This window comes from Grus americana, chromosome 16 (assembly GCF_028858705.1).
Source record: "Grus americana isolate bGruAme1 chromosome 16, bGruAme1.mat, whole genome shotgun sequence".
Classification (NCBI taxonomy): Eukaryota; Metazoa; Chordata; class Aves; order Gruiformes; family Gruidae; genus Grus; species Grus americana.
The window spans coordinates 359,161-383,024 of record NC_072867.1 but is presented as its reverse complement, the minus strand read 5'-3'; positions in this window follow the sequence as shown (position 1 = coordinate 383,024).

Sequence of the window (23,864 nt, the reverse complement as noted above, 5' to 3'; positions counted from 1 at the left end):
CCAGAGTAGAGTGTATCGGTCAAATTAGGAAAAACATCTCAGGCAGCTTCCTTGGAGGAGTCTGGGGCTGCTACCTGGGATCTGGTTTCTCCACAGAAGAGGCAAAAAGACTCTGGGATGTGCCTGGGAGGAGTCTTGGGTGAATCCCAGAGTAGAGTGTATCGGTGAAATTAGGAAAAACATCTCAGGTGGTTTCCTTGGAGGAGTCTGGGGCTGCTACCTGGGATCTCAGGCCTCTAAAGGAGAGGGGAAAAGATTCTGGGTTGTGCCTGGAGAAGTCTCGGGTGAATCGCAGAATATTGTGCACGCATGAAATTAGGAAAAACATCTCAGGAAGCTTCCTTGGAGGAGTCTGGGGCTGCTACCTGGGATCTGAGGTCTCTATAGAAGAGGCCAAAAGACACTGGGATGTGCCTGGGAGGAGTCTTGGGTGAATCCCAGAGTCGAGATTTTCTTCCAAAGCAGGAAAATTTTCTCCGGTAGCTTCCTTGGAGGAGTCTGGGGCTGCTACCTGGGATCTGAGGTCTCTACAGAAGAGGCAAAAAGACTCTGGGATGTGCCTGGGAGGAGTCTTGTGTGAATCCCAGAGTAGAGTGTATGGGTCAAATTAGGAAAAACATCTCAGGCAGCTTCCTTGGAGGAGTCTGGGGCTGCTACCTGGGATCTGGTTTCTCCACAGAAGAGGTGAATATATTCTGGGATGTGCCTCGGAGGAGTCTTGGGTGAATCCCAGAGTAGAGTGTATCGGCCAAATTAGGAAAAACATCTCAGGCAGCTTCCTTGGAGGAGTCTGGGGCTGCTACCTGGGATCTCAGGCCTCTAAAGGAGAGGGGAAAAGATTCTGGGTTGTGCCTGGAGAAGTCTCGGGTGAATCGCAGAATAGTGTGCACGCATGAAATTAGCAAAAACATCTCAGGCAGCTTCCTTGGAGGAGTCTGGGGCTGCTACCTGGGATCTGAGGTCTCTACAGAAGAGTTGATAATAGTCTGGGATGTGCCCGGGAGGAGTCTTGGGTGAATCCCAGAATAAAGTGCAGCCATGAAATCAGGAAAAACATCTCAGGCAGCTTCCTTGGAGGAGTCTGGGGCTGCTACCTGGGATCTGAGGTCTCTACAGAAGAGGCAAAAAGACTCTGGGATGTGCCTGGGAGGAGTCTTGGGTGAATCCCAGAGTAGAGTGTATCAGTCAAATTAGGAAAAACATCTGAGGCAGCTTCCTTGGAGGAGTCTGGGGCTGCTACCTGGGATCTGAGGTCTCTATACAAGAGTTGATAATAGTCTGGGATGTGCCTGGGAGGAGTCTTGGGTGAATCCCAGAATAAAGTGCAGCCATGAAATCAGGAAAAACATCTCAGGCAGCTTCCTTGGAGGAGTCTGGGGCTGCTACCTGGGATCTGGTTTCTCCACAGAAGAGGTGAATATACTCTGGGATGTGCCTGGCAGGAGTTTCGGGTGAATCCCAGAGTAGAGTGTATCGGTCAAATTAGGAAAAACATCTCAGGCAGCTTCCTTGGAGGAGTCTGGGGCTGCTACCTGGGATCTCAGGCATCTAAAGGAGAGGTAAAAAGACTCTGGGATGTGCCTGGGAGGAGTCTTGGGTGAATCCCAGAATAAAGTGCAGCCATGAAATTAGGAAAAACATCTCAGGCAGCTTCCTTGGAGGAGTCTGGGGCTGCTAACTGGGATCTGGTTTCTCCACAGAAGAGGCAAAAAGACTCTGGGATGTGCCTGGGAGGAGTCTTGGGTGAATCCCAGAGTAGAGTGTATCAGCCAAATTGGGAAAAACATCTCAGGCAGCTTCCTTGGAGGAGTCAGGGGCTGCTACCTGGGATCTCAGGCCTCTAAAGGAGAGGGGAAAAGATTCTGGGTTGTGCCTGGAGAAGTCTCGGGTGAATCGCAGAATATTGTGCATGCATGAAATTAGGAAAAACCTCTCAGGCAGCTTCCTTGGAGGAGTCTGGGTCTGCTACCTGGGATCTGAGGTCTCTACACAAGAGTTGATAATAGTCTGGGATGTGCCCGGGAGGAGTCTTGGGTGAATCCCAGAGTAGAGTGTATCGGTCAAATTAGGAAAAACATCTCAGGTGGTTTCCTTGGAGTAGTCTGGGGCTGCTACCTGGGATCTCAGGCCTCTAAAGGAGAGGGGAAAAGATTCTGGGTTGTGCCTGGAGCAGTCTCGGGTGAATCGCAGAATAGTGTGCACGCATGAAATTAGGAAAAACATCTCAGGCAGCTTCCTTGGAGGAGTCTGGGGCTGCTACCTGGGATATGAGGTCTCTACACAAGAGTTGATAATAGTCTGGGATGTGCCCGGGAGGAGTCTTGGGTGAATCCCAGAATAAAGTGCAGCCATGAAATTAGGAAAAACCTCTCAGGCAGTTTCCTTGGAGGAGTCTGGGGCTGCTACCTGGGATCTGAGGTCTCTACAGAAGAGGCAAAAAGACTCTGGGATGTGCCTGGGAGGAGTCTTGTGTGAATCCCAGAGTAGAGTGTATCGGTCAAATTAGGAAAAACATCTGAGGCAGCTTCCTTGGAGGAGTCTGGGGCTGCTACCTGGGATCTGAGGTCTCTATACAAGAGTTGATAATAGTCTGGGATGTGCCTGGGAGGAGTCTTGGGTGAATCCCAGAATAAAGTGCAGCCATGAAATCAGGAAAAACATCTCAGGCAGCTTCCTTGGAGGAGTCTGGGGCTGCTACCTGGGATCTGGTTTCTCCACAGAAGAGGCAAAAAGACTCTGGGATGTGCCTGGGAGGAGTCTTGGGTGAATCCCAGAGTAGAGTGTATCAGTCAAATTAGGAAAAACATCTCAGGCAGCTTCCTTGGAGGAGTCTGGGGCTGCTACCTGGGATCTCAGGCCTCTAAAGGAGAGGGGAAAAGATTCTGGGTTGTGCCTGGACAAGTCTCGGGTGAATCGCAGAATATTGTGCACGCATGAAATTAGGAAAAACATCTCAGGCAGCTTCCTTGGAGGAGTCTGGGGCTGCTACCTGGGATCTCAGGCATCTAAAGGAGAGGCAAAAAGACTCTGGGATGTGCCTGGGAGGAGTCTTGGGTGAATCCCAGAATAAAGTGCAGCCATGAAATTAGGAAAAACATCTCAGGCAGCTTCCTTGGAGGAGTCTGGGGCTGCTACCTGGGATCTGGTTTCTCCACAGAAGAGGCAAAAAGACTCTGGGATGTGCCTGGGAGGAGTCTTGGGTGAATCCCAGAGTAGAGTGTATCGGCCAAATTGGGAAAAACATCTCAGGCAGCTTCCTTGGAGGAGTCTGGGGCTGCTACCTGGGATCTCAGGCCTCTAAAGGAGAGGGGAAAAGATTCTGGGTTGTGCCTGGAGAAGTCTCGGGTGAATCGCAGAATATTGTGCATGCATGAAATTAGGAAAAACCTCTCAGGCAGCTTCCTTGGAGGAGTCTGGGGCTGCTACCTGGGATCTGAGGTCTCTACACAAAAGTTGATAATAGTCTGGGATGTGCCCGGGAGGAGTCTTGGGTGAATCCCAGAATAAAGTGCAGCCATGAAATTAGGAAAAACCTCTCAGGCAGCTTCCTTGGAGGAGTCTGGGGCTGCTACCTGGGATCTGGTTTCTCCACAGAAGAGGTGAATATACTCTGGGATGTGCCTGGGAGGAGTCTTGGGTGAATCCCAGAGTAGAGTGTATCGGTCAAATTAGGAAAAACATCTCAGGCAGCTTCCTTGGAGGAGTCTGGGGCTGCTACCTGGGATCTCAGGCCTCTAAAGGAGAGGGGAAAAGATTCTGGGTTGTGCCTGGAGCAGTCTCGGGTGAATCGCAGAATATTGTGCACGCATGAAATTAGGAAAAACATCTCAGGCAGCTTCCTTGGAGGAGTCTGGGGCTGCTACCTGGGATCTGAGGTCTCTATACAAGAGTTGATAATAGTCTGGGATGTGCCTGGGAGGAGTCTTGGGTGAATCCCTGAATAAAGTGCAGCCATGAAATTAGGAAAAACATCTCAGGCAGCTTCCTTGGAGGAGTCTGGGGCTGCTACCTGGGATCTGAGGTCTCTACAGGAGAGGCAAAAAGACTCTGGGATGTGCCTGGGAGGAGTCTTGTGTGAATCCCAGAGTAGAGTGTATCGGTCAAATTAGGAAAAACATCTCAGGTGGTTTCCTTGGAGGAGTCTGGGGCTGCTACCTGGGATCTCAGGCCTCTAAAGGAGAGGGGAAAAAATTCTGGGTTGTGCCTGGAGAAGTCTCGGGTGAATCGCAGAATATTATGCACACATGAAATTAGGAAAAACATCTCAGGCAGCTTCCTTGGAGGAGTCTGGGTCTGCTACCTGGGATCTGAGGTCTCTACACAAGAGTTGATAATAGTCTGGGATGTGCCTGTGAGGAGTCTTGGGTGAATCCCAGAATAAAGTGCAGCCATGAAATTAGGAAAAACATCTCAGGCAGCTTCCTTGGAGGAGTCTGGGGCCGCTACCTGGGATCTGAGGTCTCTACAGAAGAGGCAAAAAGACTCTGGGATGTGCCTGGGAGGAGTCTTGGGTGAATCCCAGAGTAGAGTGTATGGGTCAAATTAGGAAAAACATCTCAGGTGGTTTCCTTGGAGGAGTCTGGGGCTGCTACCTGGGATCTGAGGTCTCTATACAAGAGTTGATAATAGTCTGGGATGTGCCCGGGAGGAGTCTTGGGTGAATCCCAGAATAAAGTGCAGCCATGAAATTAGGAAAACCATCTCAGGCAGCTTCCTTGGAGGAGTCTGGGTCTGCTACCTGGGATCTGGTTTCTCCACAGAAGAGGTGAATATACTCTGGGATGTGCCTGGGAGGAGTCTTGGGTGAATCCCAGAGTAGAGTGTATTGGTCAAATTAGGAAAAACATCTCAGGCAGCTTCCTTGGAGGAGTCTGGGGCTGCTACCTGGGATCTCAGGCCTCTAAAGGAGAGGGGAAAAGATTCTGGGTTGTGCCTGGAGAAGTCTCGGGTGAATCGCAGAATAGTGTGCACGCATGAAATTAGGAAAAACATCTCAGGCAGCTTCCTTGGAGGAGTCTGGGGCTGCTACCTGGGATCTGAGGTCTCTACACAAGAGTTGATAATAGTCTGGGATGTGCCCGGGAGGAGTCTTGGGTGAATCCCAGAATAAAGTGCAGCCATGAAATTAGGAAAAACCTCTCAGGCAGCTTCCTTGGAGGAGTCTGGGGCTGCTACCTGGGATCTGAGGTCTCTACAGAAGAGGCAAAAAGACTCTGGGATGTGCCTGGGAGGAGTCTTGGGTGAATCCCAGAGTAGAGTGTATCGGTCAAATTAGGAAAAACATCTCAGGCAGCTTCCTTGGAAGAGTCTGGGGCTGCTACCTGGGATCTCAGGCCTCTAAAGGAGAGGGGAAAAGATTCTGGGTTGTGCCTGGAGAAGTCTCGGGTGAATCGCAGAATATTGTGCACGCATGAAATTAGGAAAAACATCTCAGGCAGCTTCCTTGGAGGAGTCTGGGTCTGCTACCTGGGATCTGAGGTCTCTACAGAAGAGGCCAAAAGACACTGGGATGTGCCCGGGAGGAGTCTTGGGTGAATCCCAGAGTCGAGATTTTCTTCCCAAGCAGGAAAATTTTCTCCCGTAGCTTCCTTGGAGGAGTGTGGGGCTGCTACCTGGGATCTGAGGTCTCTACAGAAGAGGCAAAAAGACTCTGGGATGTGCCTGGGAGGAGTCTTGTGTGAATCCCAGAGTAGAGTATATGGGTCAAATTAGGAAAAACATCTCAGGCAGCTTCCTTGGAGGAGTCTGGGGCTGCTACCTGGGATCTGAGGTCTCTATACAAGAGTTGATAATAGTCTGGGATGTGCCTGGGAGGAGTCTTGGGTGAATCGCAGAATATTGTGCACGCATGAAATGAGGAAAAACATCTCAGGCAGCTTCCTTGGAGGAGTCTGGGGCTGCTACCTGGGATCTCAGGCCTCTAAAGGAGAGGGGAAAAGATTCTGGGTTGTGCCTGGAGAAGTCTCGGGTGAATCGCAGAATAGTGTGCACGCATGAAATTAGGAAAAACATCTCAGGCAGCTTCCTTGGAGGAGTCTGGGGCTGCTACCTGGGATCTGAGGTCTCTACACAAGAGTTGATAATAGTCTGGGATGTGCCTGGGAGGAGTCTTGGGTGAATCCCAGAATAAAGTGCAGCCATGAAATTAGGAAAAACATCTCAGGCAGTTTCCTTGGAGGAGTCTGGGGCTGCTACCTGGGATCTGGTTTCTCCACAGAAGAGGCAAAAAGACTCTGGGATGTGCCTGGGAGGAGTCTTGGGTGAATCCCAGAGTAGAGTGTATCGGCCAAATTGGGAAAAACATCTCAGGCAGCTTCCTTGGAGGAGTCTGGGGCTGCTACCTGGGATCTCAGGCCTCTAAAGGAGAGGGGAAAAAATTCTGGGTTGTGCCTGGAGAAGTCTCGGGTGAATCGCAGAATATTATGCACACATGAAATTAGGAAAAACATCTCAGGCAGCTTCCTTGGAGGAGTCTGGGTCTGCTACCTGGGATCTGAGGTCTCTACACAAGAGTTGATAATAGTCTGGGATGTGCCTGTGAGGAGTCTTGGGTGAATCCCAGAATAAAGTGCAGCCATGAAATTAGGAAAAACATCTCAGGCAGCTTCCTTGGAGGAGTCTGGGGCTGCTACCTGGGATCTGAGGTCTCTACAGAAGAGGCAAAAAGACTCTGGGATGTGCCTGGGAGGAGTCTTGTGTGAATCCCAGAGTAGAGTGTATGGGTCAAATTAGGAAAAACATCTCAGGTGGTTTCCTTGGAGGAGTCTGGGGCTGCTACCTGGGATCTGAGGTCTCTATACAAGAGTTGATAATAGTCTGGGATGTGCCCGGGAGGAGTCTTGGGTGAATCCCAGAATAAAGTGCAGCCATGAAATTAGGAAAACCATCTCAGGCAGCTTCCTTGGAGGAGTCTGGGGCTGCTACCTGGGATCTGGTTTCTCCACAGAAGAGGTGAATATACTCTGGGATGTGCCTGGGAGGAGTCTTGGGTGAATCCCAGAGTAGAGTGTATTGGTCAAATTAGGAAAAACATCTCAGGCAGCTTCCTTGGAGGAGTCTGGGGCTGCTACCTGGGATCTCAGGCCTCTAAAGGAGAGGGGAAAAGATTCTGGGTTGTGCCTGGAGAAGTCTCGGGTGAATCGCAGAATAGTGTGCACGCATGAAATTAGGAAAAACATCTCAGGCAGCTTCCTTGGAGGAGTCTGGGGCTGCTACCTGGGATCTGAGGTCTCTACACAAGAGTTGATAATAGTCTGGGATGTGCCCGGGAGGAGTCTTGGGTGAATCCCAGAATAAAGTGCAGCCATGAAATTAGGAAAAACCTCTCAGGCAGCTTCCTTGGAGGAGTCTGGGGCTGCTACCTGGGATCTGAGGTCTATACAGAAGAGGCAAAAAGACTCTGGGATGTGCCTGGGAGGAGTCTTGTGTGAATCCCAGAGTAGAGTGTATCGGTCAAATTAGGAAAAACATCTCAGGCAGCTTCCTTGGAAGAGTCTGGGGCTGCTACCTGGGATCTCAGGCCTCTAAAGGAGAGGGGAAAAGATTCTGGGTTGTGCCTGGAGAAGTCTCGGGTGAATCGCAGAATATTGTGCACGCATGAAATTAGGAAAAACATCTCAGGCAGCTTCCTTGGAGGAGTCTGGGTCTGCTACCTGGGATCTGAGGTCTCTACAGAAGAGGCCAAAAGACACTGGGATGTGCCCGGGAGGAGTCTTGGGTGAATCCCAGAGTCGAGATTTTCTTCCCAAGCAGGAAAATTTTCTCCCGTAGCTTCCTTGGAGGAGTGTGGGGCTGCTACCTGGGATCTGAGGTCTCTACACAAGAGTTGATAATAGTCTGGGATGTGCCTGTGAGGAGTCTTGGGTGAATCCCAGAATAAAGTGCAGCCATGAAATTAGGAAAAACATCTCGGGCAGCTTCCTTGGAGGAGTCTGGGGCTGCTACCTGGATCTGAGGTCTCTACAGAAGAGGCAAAAAGACACTGGGATGTGCCTGGGAGGAGTCTTGGGTGAATCCCAGAGTAGATATTTTCTTCCAAAGCAGGAAAATTTTCTCCGGTAGCTTCCTTGGAGGAGTCTGGGGCTGCTACCTGGGATCTGAGGTCTCTACAGAAGAGGCAAAAAGACTCTGGGATGTGCCTGGGAGGAGTCTTGGGTGAATCCCAGAGAAGAGTGTATGGGTCAAATTAGGAAAAACATCTCAGGCAGCTTCCTTGGAGGAGTCTGGGGCTGCTACCTGGGATCTCAGGCCTCTAAAGGAGAGGGGAAAAGATTCTGGGTTGTGCCTGGAGCAGTCTCGGGTAAATCGCAGAATATTGTGCACGCATGAAATTAGGAAAAACATCTCAGGCAGCTTCCTTGGAGGAGTCTGGGGCTGCTACCTGGGATCTGAGGTCTCTACACAAGAGTTGATAATAGTCTGGGATGTGCCTGGGAGGAGTCTTGGGTGAATCCCAGAATAAAGTGCAGCCATGAAATTAGGAAAAACATCTCAGGCAGCTTCCTTGGAGGAGTCTGGGGCTGCTACCTGGGATCTGGTTTCTCCACAGAAGAGGTGAAAATACTCTGGGATGTGCCTGGGAGGAGTCTTGGGTGAATCCCAGAGTAGAGTGTATCGGTCAAATGAGGAAAAACATCTCAGGCAGCTTCCTTGGAGGAGTCTGGGGCTGCTACCTGGGATCTCAGGCCTCTAAAGGAGAGGGGAAAAGATTCTGGGTTGTGCCTGGAGCAGTCTCGGGTGAATCGCAGAATAGTGTGCACGCATGAAATTAGGAAAAACATCTCAGGCAGCTTCCTTGGAGGAGTCTGGGGCTGCTACCTGGGATCTGAGGTCTCTACACAAGAGTTGATAATAGTCTGGGATGTGCCTGGGAGGAGTCTTGGGTGAATCCCAGAATAAAGTGCAGCCATGAAATTAGGAAAAACCTCTCAGGCAGCTTCCTTGGAGGAGTCTGGGGCTGCTACCTGGGATCTGAGGTCTCTACAGGAGAGGCAAAAAGACTCTGGGATGTGCCTGGGAGGAGTCTTGGGTGAATCCCAGAGTAGAGTGTATGGGTCAAATTAGGAAAAACATCTCAGGCAGCTTCCTTGGAGGAGTCTGGGGCTACTACCTGGGATCTCAGGCCTCTAAAGGAGAGGGGAAAACATTCTGGGTTGTGCCTGGAGAAGTCTCGGGTGAATCGCAGAATATTGTGCACGCATGAAATTAGGAAAAACCTCTCAGGCAGCTTCCTTGGAGGAGTCTGGGGCTGCTACCTGGGATCTCAGGCCTCTAAAGGAGAGGTGAAAACACTCTGGGAGGTTCCTGGGAGATGTCTCGGGTGAATTGCAGAATATTGTGCATGCATGAAATGAGGAAAAACATCTCAGGCAGCTTCCTTGGAGGAGTCTGGGGCTGCTACCTTGGATCCCAGGCATCTAAAGGAGAGGGGAAAAGATTCTGGGATGTGCCCGGGAGGAGTCTTGGGTGAATCCCAGAGTCGAGATTTTCTTCCAAAGCAGGAAAATTTTCTCCCGTAGCTTCCCTGGAGGAGTCTGGGGCTGCTACCTTGGATCTGCTGTCTCTACACAAGAGTTGATAATAGTCTGGGATGTGCCTGTGAGGAGTCTTGGGTGAATCCCAGAATAAAGTGCAGCCATGAAATTAGGAAAAACATCTCGGGCAGCTTCCTTGGAGGAGTCTGGGGCTGCTACCTGGGATCTGAGGTCTCTACAGAAGAGGCAAAAATACTCTGGGATGTGCCTGGGAGGAGTCTTGTGTGATTCCCAGAGTAGAGTGTATGGGTCAAATTAGGAAAAACATCTCAGGCAGCTTCCTTGGAGGAGTCTGGGGCTGCTACCTGGGATCTGAGGTCTCTATACAAGAGTTGATAATAGTCTGGGATGTGCCCGGGAGGAGTCTTGGGTGAATCCCAGAATAAAGTGCAGCCATGAAATTAGGAAAAACATCTCGGGCAGCTTCCTTGGAGGAGTCTGGGGCTGCTACCTGGGATCTGGTTTCTCCACAGAAGAGGTGAATATACTCTGGGATGTGCTTGGGAGGAGTCTTGGGTGAATCCCAGAGTAGAGTGTATCGGCCAAATTAGGAAAAACCTCTCGGGCAGCTTCCTTGGAGGAGTCTGGGGCTGCTACCTGGGATCTGAGGTCTCTACAGAAGAGGCAAAAAGACTCTGGGATGTGCCTGGGAGGAGTCTTGGGTGAATCCCAGAGTAGAGATTTTCTTCCCAAGCAGGAAAATTTTCTCCCGTAGCTTCCTTGGAGGAGTCTGGGGCTGCTACCTGGGATCTGAGGTCTCTACACAAGAGTTGATAATAGTCTGGGATGTGCCTGTGAGGAGTCTTGGGTGAATCCCAGAATAAAGTGCAGCCATGAAATTAGGAAAAACATCTCGGGCAGCTTCCTTGGAGGAGTCTGGGGCTGCTACCTGGGATCTGAGGTCTCTACAGAAGAGGCAAAAAGACACTGGGATGTGCCTGGGAGGAGTCTTGGGTGAATCCCAGAGTCGAGATTTTCTTCCAGAGCAGGAAAATTTTCTCCGGTAGCTTCCTTGGAGGAGTCTGGGGCTGCTACCTGGGATCTGAGGTCTCTACAGAAGAGGCAAAAAGACTCTGGGATGTGCCTGGGAGGAGTCTTGGGTGAATCCCAGAGAAGAGTGTATCGGCCAAATTAGGAAAAACATCTCAGGCAGCTTCCTTGGAGGAGTCTGGGGCTGCTACCTGGGAACTCAGGCCTCTAAAGGAGAGGGGAAAAGATTCTGGGTTGTGCCTGGAGCAGTCTCGGGTGAATCGCAGAATATTGTGCACGCATGAAATTAGGAAAAACCTCTCAGGCAGCTTCCTTGGAGGAGTCTGGGGCTGCTACCTGGGATCTGAGGTCTCTACACAAGAGTTGATAATAGTCTGGGATGTGCCTGGGAGGAGTCTTGGGTGAATCCCAGAATAAAGTGCAGCCATGAAATTAGGAAAAACATCTCAGGCAGCTTCCTTGGAGGAGTCTGGGGCTGCTACCTGGGATCTGGTTTCTCCACAGAAGAGGTGAATATACTCTGGGATGTGCTTGGGAGGAGTCTTGGGTGAATCCCAGAGTAGAGTGTATCGGCCAAATTAGGAAAAACATCTCAGGCAGCTTCCTTGGAGGAGTCTGGGGCTGCTACCTGGGATCTGAGGTCTCTACAGGAGATGCAAAAAGACTCTGGGATGTGCCTGGGAGGAGTCTTGGGTGAATCCCCGAGTAGAGTGTATCGGTCAAATTAGGAAAAACATCTCAGGCAGCTTCCTTGGAGGAGTCTGGGGCTGCTACCTGGGATCTGGTTTCTCCACAGAAGAGGCCAAAAGACACTGGGATGTGCCTGGGAGGAGTCTTGGGTGAATCCCAGAATAAAGTGCAGCCATGAAATTAGGAAAAACCTCTCAGGCAGCTTCCTTGGAGGAGTCTGGGGCTGCTACCTGGGATCTCAGGCCTCTAAAGGAGAGGTGAAAACACTCTGGGAGGTTCCTGGGAGATGTCTCGGGTGAATTGCAGAATATTGTGCATGCATGAAATGAGGAAAAACATCTCAGGCAGCTTCCTTGGAGGAGTCTGGGGCTGCTACCTTGGATCCCAGGCATCTAAAGGAGAGGGGAAAAGATTCTGGGATGTGCCTGGGAGGAGTCTTGGGTGAATCCCAGAGTCGAGATTTTCTTCCAAAGCAGGAAAATTTTCTCCCGTAGCTTCCCTGGAGGAGTCTGGGGCTGCTACCTGGGATCTGCTGTCTCTACACAAGAGTTGATAATAGTCTGGGATGTGCCTGTGAGGAGTCTTGGGTGAATCCCAGAATAAAGTGCAGCCATGAAATTAGGAAAAACATCTCGGGCAGCTTCCTTGGAGGAGTCTGGGGCTGCTACCTGGGATCTGAGGTCTCTACAGAAGAGGCAAAAAGACTCTGGGATGTGCCTGGGAGGAGTCTTGTGTGATTCCCAGAGTAGAGTGTATGGGTCAAATTAGGAAAAACATCTCAGGCAGCTTCCTTGGAGGAGTCTGGGGCTGCTACCTGGGATCTGAGGTCTCTATACAAGAGTTGATAATACTCTGGGATGTGCCCGGGAGGAGTCTTGGGTGAATCCCAGAATAAAGTGCAGCCATGAAATTAGGAAAAACATCTCGGGCAGCTTCCTTGGAGGAGTCTGGGGCTGCTACCTGGGATCTGGTTTCTCCACAGAAGAGGTGAATATACTCTGGGATGTGCTTGGGAGGAGTCTTGGGTGAATCCCAGAGTAGAGTGTATCGGCCAAATTAGGAAAAACATCTCGGGCAGCTTCCTTGGAGGAGTCTGGGGCTGCTACCTGGGATCTGAGGTCTCTACAGAAGAGGCAAAAAGACTCTGGGATGTGCCTGGGAGGAGTCTTGTGTGAATCCCAGAGTAGAGTGTATCGGTCAAATTAGGAAAAACATCTCAGGCAGCTTCCTTGGAAGAGTCTGGGGCTGCTACCTGGGATCTCAGGCCTCTAAAGGAGAGGGGAAAAGATTCTGGGTTGTGCCTGGAGAAGTCTCGGGTGAATCGCAGAATATTGTGCACGCATGAAATTAGGAAAAACATCTCAGGCAGCTTCCTTGGAGGAGTCTGGGTCTGCTACCTGGGATCTGAGGTCTCTACAGAAGAGGCCAAAAGACACTGGGATGTGCCCGGGAGGAGTCTTGGGTGAATCCCAGAGTAGAGATTTTCTTCCCAAGCAGGAAAATTTTCTCCCGTAGCTTCCTTGGAGGAGTCTGGGTCTGTTACCTGGGATCTGAGGTCTCTACACAAGAGTTGATAATAGTCTGGGATGTGCCTGTGAGGAGTCTTGGGTGAATCCCAGAATAAAGTGCAGCCATGAAATTAGGAAAAACATCTCAGGCAGCTTCCTTGGAGGAGTCTGGGGCTGCTACCTGGGATCTGAGGTCTCTACAGAAGAGGCAAAAAGACTCTGGGATGTGCCTGGGAGGAGTCTTGGGTGAATCCCAGAGTAGAGTGTATGGGTCAAATTAGGAAAAACATCTCAGGTGGTTTCCTTGGAGGAGTCTGGGGCTGCTACCTGGGATCTGAGGTCTCTATACAAGAGTTGATAATAGTCTGGGATGTGCCCGGGAGGAGTCTTGGGTGAATCCCAGAATAAAGTGCAGCCATGAAATTAGGAAAACCATCTCAGGCAGCTTCCTTGGAGGAGTCTGGGGCTGCTACCTGGGATCTGGTTTCTCCACAGAAGAGGTGAATATACTCTGGGATGTGCCTGGGAGGAGTCTTGGGTGAATCCCAGAGTAGAGTGTATTGGTCAAATTAGGAAAAACATCTCAGGCAGCTTCCTTGGAGGAGTCTGGGGCTGCTACCTGGGATCTCAGGCCTCTAAAGGAGAGGGGAAAAGATTCTGGGTTGTGCCTGGAGAAGTCTCGGGTGAATCGCAGAATAGTGTGCACGCATGAAATTAGCAAAAACATCTCAGGCAGCTTCCTTGGAGGAGTCTGGGGCTGCTACCTGGGATCTGAGGTCTCTACACAAGAGTTGATAATAGTCTGGGATGTGCCCGGGAGGAGTCTTGGGTGAATCCCAGAATAAAGTGCAGCCATGAAATTAGGAAAAACCTCTCAGGCAGCTTCCTTGGAGGAGTCTGGGGCTGCTACCTGGGATCTGAGGTCTATACAGAAGAGGCAAAAAGACTCTGGGATGTGCCTGGGAGCAGTCTTGTGTGAATCCCAGAGTAGAGTGTATCGGTCAAATTAGGAAAAACATCTCAGGCAGCTTCCTTGGAAGAGTCTGGGGCTGCTACCTGGGATCTCAGGCCTCTAAAGGAGAGGGGAAAAGATTCTGGGTTGTGCCTGGAGAAGTCTCGGGTGAATCGCAGAATATTGTGCACGCATGAAATTAGGAAAAACATCTCAGGCAGCTTTCTTGGAGGAGTCTGGGTCTGCTACCTGGGATCTGAGGTCTCTACAGAAGAGGCCAAAAGACACTGGGATGTGCCCGGGAGGAGTCTTGGGTGAATCCCAGAGTCGAGATTTTCTTCCCAAGCAGGAAAATTTTCTCCCGTAGCTTTCTTGGAGGAGTGTGGGGCTGCTACCTGGGATCTGAGGTCTCTACACAAGAGTTGATAATAGTCTGGGATGTGCCTGTGAGGAGTCTTGGGTGAATCCCAGAATAAAGTGCAGCCATGAAATTAGGAAAAACATCTCGGGCAGCTTCCTTGGAGGAGTCTGGGGCTGCTACCTGGATCTGAGGTCTCTACAGAAGAGGCAAAAAGACACTGGGATGTGCCTGGGAGGAGTCTTGGGTGAATCCCAGAGTAGATATTTTCTTCCAAAGCAGGAAAATTTTCTCCGGTAGCTTCCTTGGAGGAGTCTGGGGCTGCTACCTGGGATCTGAGGTCTCTACAGAAGAGGCAAAAAGACTCTGGGATGTGCCTGGGAGGAGTCTTGGGTGAATCCCAGAGAAGAGTGTATGGGTCAAATTAGGAAAAACATCTCAGGCAGCTTCCTTGGAGGAGTCTGGGGCTGCTACCTGGGATCTCAGGCCTCTAAAGGAGAGGGGAAAAGATTCTGGGTTGTGCCTGGAGCAGTCTCGGGTGAATCGCAGAATATTGTGCACGCATGAAATTAGGAAAAACATCTCAGGCAGCTTCCTTGGAGGAGTCTGGGGCTGCTACCTGGGATCTGAGGTCTCTACACAAGAGTTGATAATAGTCTGGGATGTGCCTGGGAGGAGTCTTGGGTGAATCCCAGAATAAAGTGCAGCCATGAAATTAGGAAAAACATCTCAGGCAGCTTCCTTGGAGGAGTCTGGGGCTGCTACCTGGGATCTGGTTTCTCCACAGAAGAGGTGAAAATACTCTGGGATGTGCCTGGGAGAAGTCTTGGGTGAATCCCAGAGTAGAGTGTATCGGTCAAATGAGGAAAAACATCTCAGGCAGCTTCCTTGGAGGAGTCTGGGGCTGCTACCTGGGATCTCAGGCCTCTAAAGGAGAGGGGAAAAGATTCTGGGTTGTGCCTGGAGCAGTCTCGGGTGAATCGCAGAATAGTGTGCACGCATGAAATTAGGAAAAACATCTCAGGCAGCTTCCTTGGAGGAGTCTGGGGCTGCTACCTGGGATCTGAGGTCTCTACACAAGAGTTGATAATAGTCTGGGATGTGCCTGGGAGGAGTCTTGGGTGAATCCCAGAATAAAGTGCAGCCATGAAATTAGGAAAAACCTCTCAGGCAGCTTCCTTGGAGGAGTCTGGGGCTGCTACCTGGGATCTGAGGTCTCTACAGGAGAGGCAAAAAGACTCTGGGATGTGCCTGGGAGGAGTCTTGGGTGAATCCCAGAGTAGAGTGTATCGGTCAAATTAGGAAAAACATCTCAGGCAGCTTCCTTGGAGGAGTCTGGGGCTACTACCTGGGATCTCAGGCCTCTAAAGGAGAGGGGAAAACATTCTGGGTTGTGCCTGGAGAAGTCTCGGGTGAATCGCAGAATATTGTGCACGCATGAAATTAGGAAAAACCTCTCAGGAAGCTTCCTTGGAGGAGTCTGGGGCTGCTACCTGGGATCTCAGGCCTCTAAAGGAGAGGTGAAAACACTCTGGGAGGTTCCTGGGAGATGTCTCGGGTGAATTGCAGAATATTGTGCATGCATGAAATGAGGAAAAACATCTCAGGCAGCTTCCTTGGAGGAGTCTGGGGCTGCTACCTTGGATCCCAGGCATCTAAAGAAGAGGGGAAAAGATTCTGGGATGTGCCCGGGAGGAGTCTTGGGTGAATCCCAGAGTCGAGATTTTCTTCCAAAGCAGGAAAATTTTCTCCCGTAGCTTCCCTGGAGGAGTCTGGGGCTGCTACCTGGGATCTGCTGTCTCTACACAAGAGTTGATAATAGTCTGGGATGTGCCTGTGAGGAGTCTTGGGTGAATCCCAGAATAAAGTGCAGCCATGAAATTAGGAAAAACATCTCGGGCAGCTTCCTTGGAGGAGTCTGGGGCTGCTACCTGGGATCTGAGGTCTCTACAGAAGAGGCAAAAAGACTCTGGGATGTGCCTGGGAGGAGTCTTGTGTGATTCCCAGAGTAGAGTGTATGGGTCAAATTAGGAAAAACATCTCAGGCAGCTTCCTTGGAGGAGTCTGGGGCTGCTACCTGGGATCTGAGGTCTCTATACAAGAGTTGATAATAGTCTGGGATGTGCCCGGGAGGAGTCTTGGGTGAATCCCAGAATAAAGTGCAGCCATGAAATTAGGAAAAACATCTCGGGCAGCTTCCTTGGAGGAGTCTGGGGCTGCTACCTGGGATCTGGTTTCTCCACAGAAGAGGTGAATATACTCTGGGATGTGCTTGGGAGGAGTCTTGGGTGAATCCCAGAGTAGAGTGTATCGGCCAAATTAGGAAAAACATCTCGGGCAGCTTCCTTGGAGGAGTCTGGGGCTGCTACCTGGGATCTGAGGTCTCTACAGAAGAGGCAAAAAGACTCTGGGATGTTCCTGGGAGGAGTCTTGTGTGAATCCCAGAGTAGAGTGTATCGGTCAAATTAGGAAAAACATCTCAGGCAGCTTCCTTGGAAGAGTCTGGGGCTGCTACCTGGGATCTCAGGCCTCTAAAGGAGAGGGGAAAAGATTCTGGGTTGTGCCTGGAGAAGTCTCGGGTGAATCGCAGAATATTGTGCACGCATGAAATTAGGAAAAACATCTCAGGCAGCTTCCTTGGAGGAGTCTGGGTCTGCTACCTGGGATCTGAGGTCTCTACAGAAGAGGCCAAAAGACACTGGGATGTGCCCGGGAGGAGTCTTGGGTGAATCCCAGAGTAGAGATTTTCTTCCCAAGCAGGAAAATTTTCTCCCGTAGCTTCCTTGGAGGAGTCTGGGGCTGCTACCTGGGATCTGAGGTCTCTACACAAGAGTTGATAATAGTCTGGGATGTGCCTGTGAGGAGTCTTGGGTGAATCCCAGAATAAAGTGCAGCCATGAAATTAGGAAAAACATCTCGGGCAGCTTCCTTGGAGGAGTCTGGGGCTGCTACCTGGATCTGAGGTCTCTACAGAAGAGGCAAAAAGACACTGGGATGTGCCTGGGAGGAGTCTTGGGTGAATCCCAGAGTCGAGATTTTCTTCCAAAGCAGGAAAATTTTCTCCGGTAGCTTCCTTGGAGGAGTCTGGGGCTGCTACCTGGGATCTGAGGTCTCTACAGAAGAGGCAAAAAGACTCTGGGATGTGCCTGGGAGGAGTCTTGGGTGAATCCCAGAGAAGAGTGTATCGGCCAAATTAGGAAAAACATCTCAGGCAGCTTCCTTGGAGGAGTCTGGGGCTGCTACCTGGGAACTCAGGCCTCTAAAGGAGAGGGGAAAAGATTCTGGGTTGTGCCTGGAGCAGTCTCGGGTGAATCGCAGAATATTGTGCACGCATGAAATTAGGAAAAACCTCTCAGGCAGCTTCCTTGGAGGAGTCTGGGGCTGCTACCTGGGATCTGAGGTCTCTACACAAGAGTTGATAATAGTCTGGGATGTGCCTGGGAGGAGTCTTGGGTGAATCCCAGAATAAAGTGCAGCCATGAAATTAGGAAAAACATCTCAGGCAGCTTCCTTGGAGGAGTCTGGGGCTGCTACCTGGGATCTGGTTTCTCCACAGAAGAGGTGAATATACTCTGGGATGTGCCTGGGAGGAGTCTTGGGTGAATCCCAGAGTAGAGTGTATCGGCCAAATTAGGAAAAACATCTCAGGTGGTTTCCTTGGAGGAGTCTGGGGCTGCTACCTGGGATCTCAGGCCTCTAAAGGAGAGGGGAAAAGATTCTGGGTTGTGCCTGGAGAAGTCTCGGGTGAATCGCAGAATAGTGTGCACGCATGAAATTAGGAAAAACATCTCAGGCAGCTTCCTTGGAGGAGTCTGGGGCTGCTACCTGGGATCTGAGGTCTCTACACAAGAGTTGATAATAGTCTGGGATGTGCCCGGGAGGAGTCTTGGGTGAATCCCAGAATAAAGTGCAGCCATGAAATTAGGAAAAACCTCTCAGGCAGCTTCCTTGGAGGAGTCTGGGGCTGCTACCTGGGATCTGAGGTCTCTACAGAAGAGGCAAAAAGACTCTGGGATGTGCCTGGGAGGAGTCTTGTGTGAATCCCAGAGTAGAGTGTATCGGTCAAATTAGGAAAAACATCTCAGGCAGCTTCCTTGGAAGAGTCTGGGGCTGCTACCTGGGATCTCAGGCCTCTAAAGGAGAGGGGAAAAGATTCTGGGTTGTGCCTGGAGAAGTCTCGGGTGAATCGAAGAATATTGTGCACGCATGAAATTAGGAAAAACATCTCAGGCAGCTTCCTTGGAGGAGTCTGGGTCTGCTACCTGGGATCTGAGGTCTCTACAGAAGAGGCCAAAAGACACTGGGATGTGCCCGGGAGGAGTCTTGGGTGAATCCCAGAGTAGAGATTTTCTTCCCAAGCAGGAAAATTTTCTCCCGTAGCTTCCTTGGAGGAGTCTGGGGCTGCTACCTGGGATCTGAGGTCTCTACACAAGAGTTGATAATAGTCTGGGATGTGCCTGTGAGGAGTCTTGGGTGAATCCCAGAATAAAGTGCAGCCATGAAATTAGGAAAAACATCTCGGGCAGCTTCCTTGGAGGAGTCTGGGGCTGCTACCTGGATCTGAGGTCTCTACAGAAGAGGCAAAAAGACACTGGGATGTGCCTGGGAGGAGTCTTGGGTGAATCCCAGAGTAGAGATTTTCTTCCAAAGCAGGAAAATTTTCTCCGGTAGCTTCCTTGGAGGAGTCTGGGGCTGCTACCTGGGATCTGAGGTCTCTACAGAAGAGGCAAAAAGACTCTGGGATGTGCCTGGGAGGAGTCTTGGGTGAATCCCAGAGAAGAGAGTATGGGTCAAATTAGGAAAAACATCTCAGGCAGCTTCCTTGGAGGAGTCTGGGGCTGCTACCTGGGAACTCAGGCCTCTAAAGGAGAGGGGAAAAGATTCTGGGTTGTGCCTGGAGCAGTCTCGGGTGAATCGCAGAATATTGTGCACGCATGAAATTAGGAAAAACATCTCAGGCAGCTTCCTTGGAGGAGTCTGGGGCTGCTACCTGGGATCTGAGGTCTCTACACAAGAGTTGATAATAGTCTGGGATGTGCCTGGGAGGAGTCTTGGGTGAATCCCAGAATAAAGTGCAGCCATGAAATTAGGAAAAACATCTCAGGCAGCTTCCTTGGAGGAGTCTGGGGCTGCTACCTGGGATCTGGTTTCTCCACAGAAGAGGTGAATATACTCTGGGATGTGCCTGGGAGGAGTCTTGGGTGAATCCCAGAGTAGAGTGTATCGGCCAAATTAGGAAAAACATCTCGGGCAGCTTCCTTGGAGGAGTCTGGGGCTGCTACCTGGGATCTGAGGTCTCTACAGGAGATGCAAAAAGACTCTGGGATGTGCCTGGGAGGAGTCTTGGGTGAATCCCCGAGTAGAGTGTATCGGTCAAATTAGGAAAAACATCTCAGGCAGCTTCCTTGGAGGAGTCTGGGGCTGCTACCTGGGATCTGGTTTCTCCACAGAAGAGGCCAAAAGACACTGGGATGTGCCTGGGAGGAGTCTTGTGTGAATCCCAGAGTAGAGTGTATCGGTCAAATTAGGAAAAACATCTCAGGTGGTTTCCTTGGAGGAGTCTGGGGCTGCTACCTGGGATCTCAGGCCTCTAAAGGAGAGGGGAAAAAATTCTGGGTTGTGCCTGGAGAAGTCTCGGGTGAATCGCAGAATATTATGCACGCATGAAATTAGGAAAAACATCTCAGGCAGCTTCCTTGGAGGAGTCTGGGTCTGCTACCTGGGATCTGAGGTCTCTACACAAGAGTTGATAATAGTCTGGGATGTGCCTGTGAGGAGTCTTGGGTGAATCCCAGAATAAAGTGCAGCCATGAAATTAGGAAAAACATCTCGGGCAGCTTCCTTGGAGGAGTCTGGGGCTGCTACCTGGGATCTGAGGTCTCTACAGAAGAGGCAAAAAGACTCTGGGATGTGCCTGGGAGGAGTCTTGTGTGAATCCCAGAGTAGAGTGTATGGGTCAAATTAGGAAAAACATCTCAGGTGGTTTCCTTGGAGGAGTCTGGGGCTGCTACCTGGGATCTGAGGTCTCTATACAAGAGTTGATAATAGTCTGGGATGTGCCCGGGAGGAGTCTTGGGTGAATCCCAGAATAAAGTGCAGCCATGAAATTAGGAAAACCATCTCAGGCAGCTTCCTTGGAGGAGTCTGGGGCTGCTACCTGGGATCTGGTTTCTCCACAGAAGAGGTGAATATACTCTGGGATGTGCCTGGGAGGAGTCTTGGGTGAATCCCAGAGTAGAGTGTATCGGCCAAATTAGGAAAAACATCTCAGGCAGCTTCCTTGGAGGAGTCTGGGGCTGCTACCTGGGATCTCAGGCCTCTAAAGGAGAGGGGAAAAGATTCTGGGTTGTGCCTGGAGAAGTCTCGGGTGAATCGCAGAATAGTGTGCACGCATGAAATTAGGAAAAACATCTCAGGCAGCTTCCTTGGAGGAGTCTGGGTCTGCTACCTGGGATCTGAGGTCTCTACACAAGAGTTGATAATAGTCTGGGATGTGCCCGGGAGGAGTCTTGGGTGAATCCCAGAATAAAGTGCAGCCATGAAATTAGGAAAAACCTCTCAGGCAGCTTCCTTGGAGGAGTCTGGGGCTGCTACCTGGGATCTGAGGTCTCTACAGAAGAGGCAAAAAGACTCTGGGATGTGCCTGGGAGGAGTCTTGTGTGAATCCCAGAGTAGAGTGTATCGGTCAAATTAGGAAAAACATCTCAGGCAGCTTCCTTGGAAGAGTCTGGGGCTGCTACCTGGGATCTCAGGCCTCTAAAGGAGAGGGGAAAAGATTCCGGGTTGTGCCTGGAGAAGTCTCGGGTGAATCGCAGAATATTGTGCACGCATGAAATTAGGAAAAACATCTCAGGCAGCTTCCTTGGAGGAGTCTGGGGCTGCTACCTGGGATCTGAGGTCTCTACACAAGAGTTGATAATAGTCTGGGATGTGCCTGTGAGGAGTCTTGGGTGAATCCCAGAATAAAGTGCAGCCATGAAATTAGGAAAAACATCTCGGGCAGCTTCCTTGGAGGAGTCTGGGGCTGCTACCTGGATCTGAGGTCTCTACAGAAGAGGCAAAAAGACACTGGGATGTGCCTGGGAGGAGTCTTGGGTGAATCCCAGAGTAGAGATTTTCTTCCAAAGCAGGAAAATTTTCTCCGGTAGCTTCCTTGGAGGAGTCTGGGGCTGCTACCTGGGATCTGAGGTCTCTACAGAAGAGGCAAAAAGACTCTGGGATGTGCCTGGGAGGAGTCTTGGGTGAATCCCAGAGAAGAGTGTATGGGTCAAATTAGGAAAAACATCTCAGGCAGCTTCCTTGGAGGAGTCTGGGGCTGCTACCTGGGAACTCAGGCCTCTAAAGGAGAGGGGAAAAGATTCTGGGTTGTGCCTGGAGCAGTCTCGGGTGAATCGCAGAATATTGTGCACGCATGAAATTAGGAAAAACATCTCAGGCAGCTTCCTTGGAGGAGTCTGGGGCTGCTACCTGGGATCTGAGGTCTCTACACAAGAGTTGATAATAGTCTGGGATGTGCCTGGGAGGAGTCTTGGGTGAATCCCAGAATAAAGTGCAGCCATGAAATTAGGAAAAACATCTCAGGCAGCTTCCTTGGAGGAGTCTGGGGCTGCTACCTGGGATCTGGTTTCTCCACAGAAGAGGTGAATATACTCTGGGATGTGCCTGCGAGCAGTCTTGGGTGAATCCCAGAGTAGAGTGTATCGGTCAAATGAGGAAAAACATCTCAGGCAGCTTCCTTGGAGGAGTCTGGGGCTGCTACCTGGGATCTCAGGCCTCTAAAGGAGAGGGGAAAAGATTCTGGGTTGTGCCTGGAGCAGTCTCGGGTGAATCGCAGAATAGTGTGCACGCATGAAATTAGGAAAAACCTCTCAGGCAGCTTCCTTGGAGGAGTCTGGGGCTGCTACCTGGGATCTGAGGTCTCTACACAAGAGTTGATAATAGTCTGGGATGTGCCTGGGAGGAGTCTTGGGTGAATCCCAGAATAAAGTGCAGCCATGAAATTAGGAAAAACCTCTCAGGCAGCTTCCTTGGAGGAGTCTGGGGCTGCTACCTGGGATCTGAGGTCTCTACAGGAGAGGCAAAAAGACTCTGGGATGTGCCTGGGAGGAGTCTTGGGTGAATCCCAGAGTAGAGTGTATCGGCCAAATTAGGAAAAACATCTCAGGTGGTTTCCTTGGAGTAGTCTGGGGCTGCTACCTGGGATCTCAGGCCTCTAAAGGAGAGGTGAAAACACTCTGGGAGGTTCCTGGGAGATGTCTCGGGTAAATTGGAGAATATTGTGCACGCATGAAATGAGGAAAAACATCTCAGGCAGCTTCCTTGGAGGAGTCTGGGGCTGCTACCTGGGATCTGAGGTCTCTACAGAAGAGGCCAAAAGACACTGGGATGTGCCCGGGAGGAGTCTTGGGTGAATCCCAGAGTCGAGATTTTCTTCCAAAGCAGGAAAATTTTCTCACGTAGCTTCCCTGGAGGAGTCTGGGGCTGCTACCTGGGATCTGCTGTCTCTACACAAGAGTTGATAATAGTCTGGGATGTGCCTGGGAGGAGTCTTGGGTGAATCCCAGAGTAGAGTGTATGGGTCAAATAGGAAAAACATCTCAGGCAGCTTCCTTGGAGGAGTCTGGGGCTGCTACCTGGGATCTGAGGTCTCTATACAAGAGTTGATAATAGTCTGGGATGTGCCCGGGAGGAGTCTTGGGTGAATCCCAGAATAAAGTGCAGCCATGAAATTAGGAAAAACATCTCAGGCAGCTTCCTTGGAGGAGTCGCGGGCTGCTACCTGGGATCTGGTTTCTCCACAGAAGAGGTGAATATACTCTGGGATGTGCCTGGGAGGAGTCTTGGGTGAATCCCAGAGTAGAGTGTATCGGTCAAATTAGGAAAAACATCTCAGGTGGTTTCCTTGGAGTAGTCTGGGGCTGCTACCTGGGATCTCAGGCCTCTAAAGGAGAGGGGAAAAGATTCTGGGTTGTGCGTGGAGAAGTCTTGGGTGAATCCCAGAATATTGTGCACGCATGAAATGAGGAAAAACATCTCAGGCAGCTTCCTTGGAGGAGTCTGGGTCTGCTACCTGGGATCTGAGGTCTCTACAGAAGAGGCCAAAAGACACTGGGATGTGCCTGGGAGGAGTCTTGGGTGAATCCCAGAGTAGAGATTTTCTTCCCAAGCAGGAAAATTTTCTCCCGTAGCTTCCTTGGAGGAGTCTGGGGCTGCTACCTGGGATCTGAGGTCTCTACACAAGAGTTGATAATAGTCTGGGATGTGCCTGTGAGGAGTCTTGGGTGAATCCCAGAATAAAGTGCAGCCATGAAATTAGGAAAAACATCTCGGGCAGCTTCCTTGGAGGAGTCTGGGGCTGCTACCTGGGATCTGAGGTCTCTACAGAAGAGGCAAAAAGACTCTGGGATGTGCCTGGGAGGAGTCTTGTGTGATTCCCAGAGTAGAGTGTATGGGTCAAATTAGGAAAAACATCTCAGGCAGCTTCCTTGGAGGAGTCTGGGGCTGCTACCTGGGATCTGAGGTCTCTATACAAGAGTTGATAATAGTCTGGGATGTGCCCGGGAGGAGTCTTGGGTGAATCCCAGAATAAAGTGTAGCCATGAAATTAGGAAAAACATCTCGGGCAGCTTCCTTGGAGGAGTCTGGGGCTGCTACCTGGGATCTGGTTTCTCCACAGAAGAGGTGAATATACTCTGGGATGTGCTTGGGAGGAGTCTTGGGTGAATCCCAGAGTAGAGTGTATCGGTGAAATTAGGAAAAACATCTCAGGCAGCTTCCTTGGAGGAGTCTGGGGCTGCTACCTGGGATCTCAGGCCTCTAAAGGAGAGGGGAAA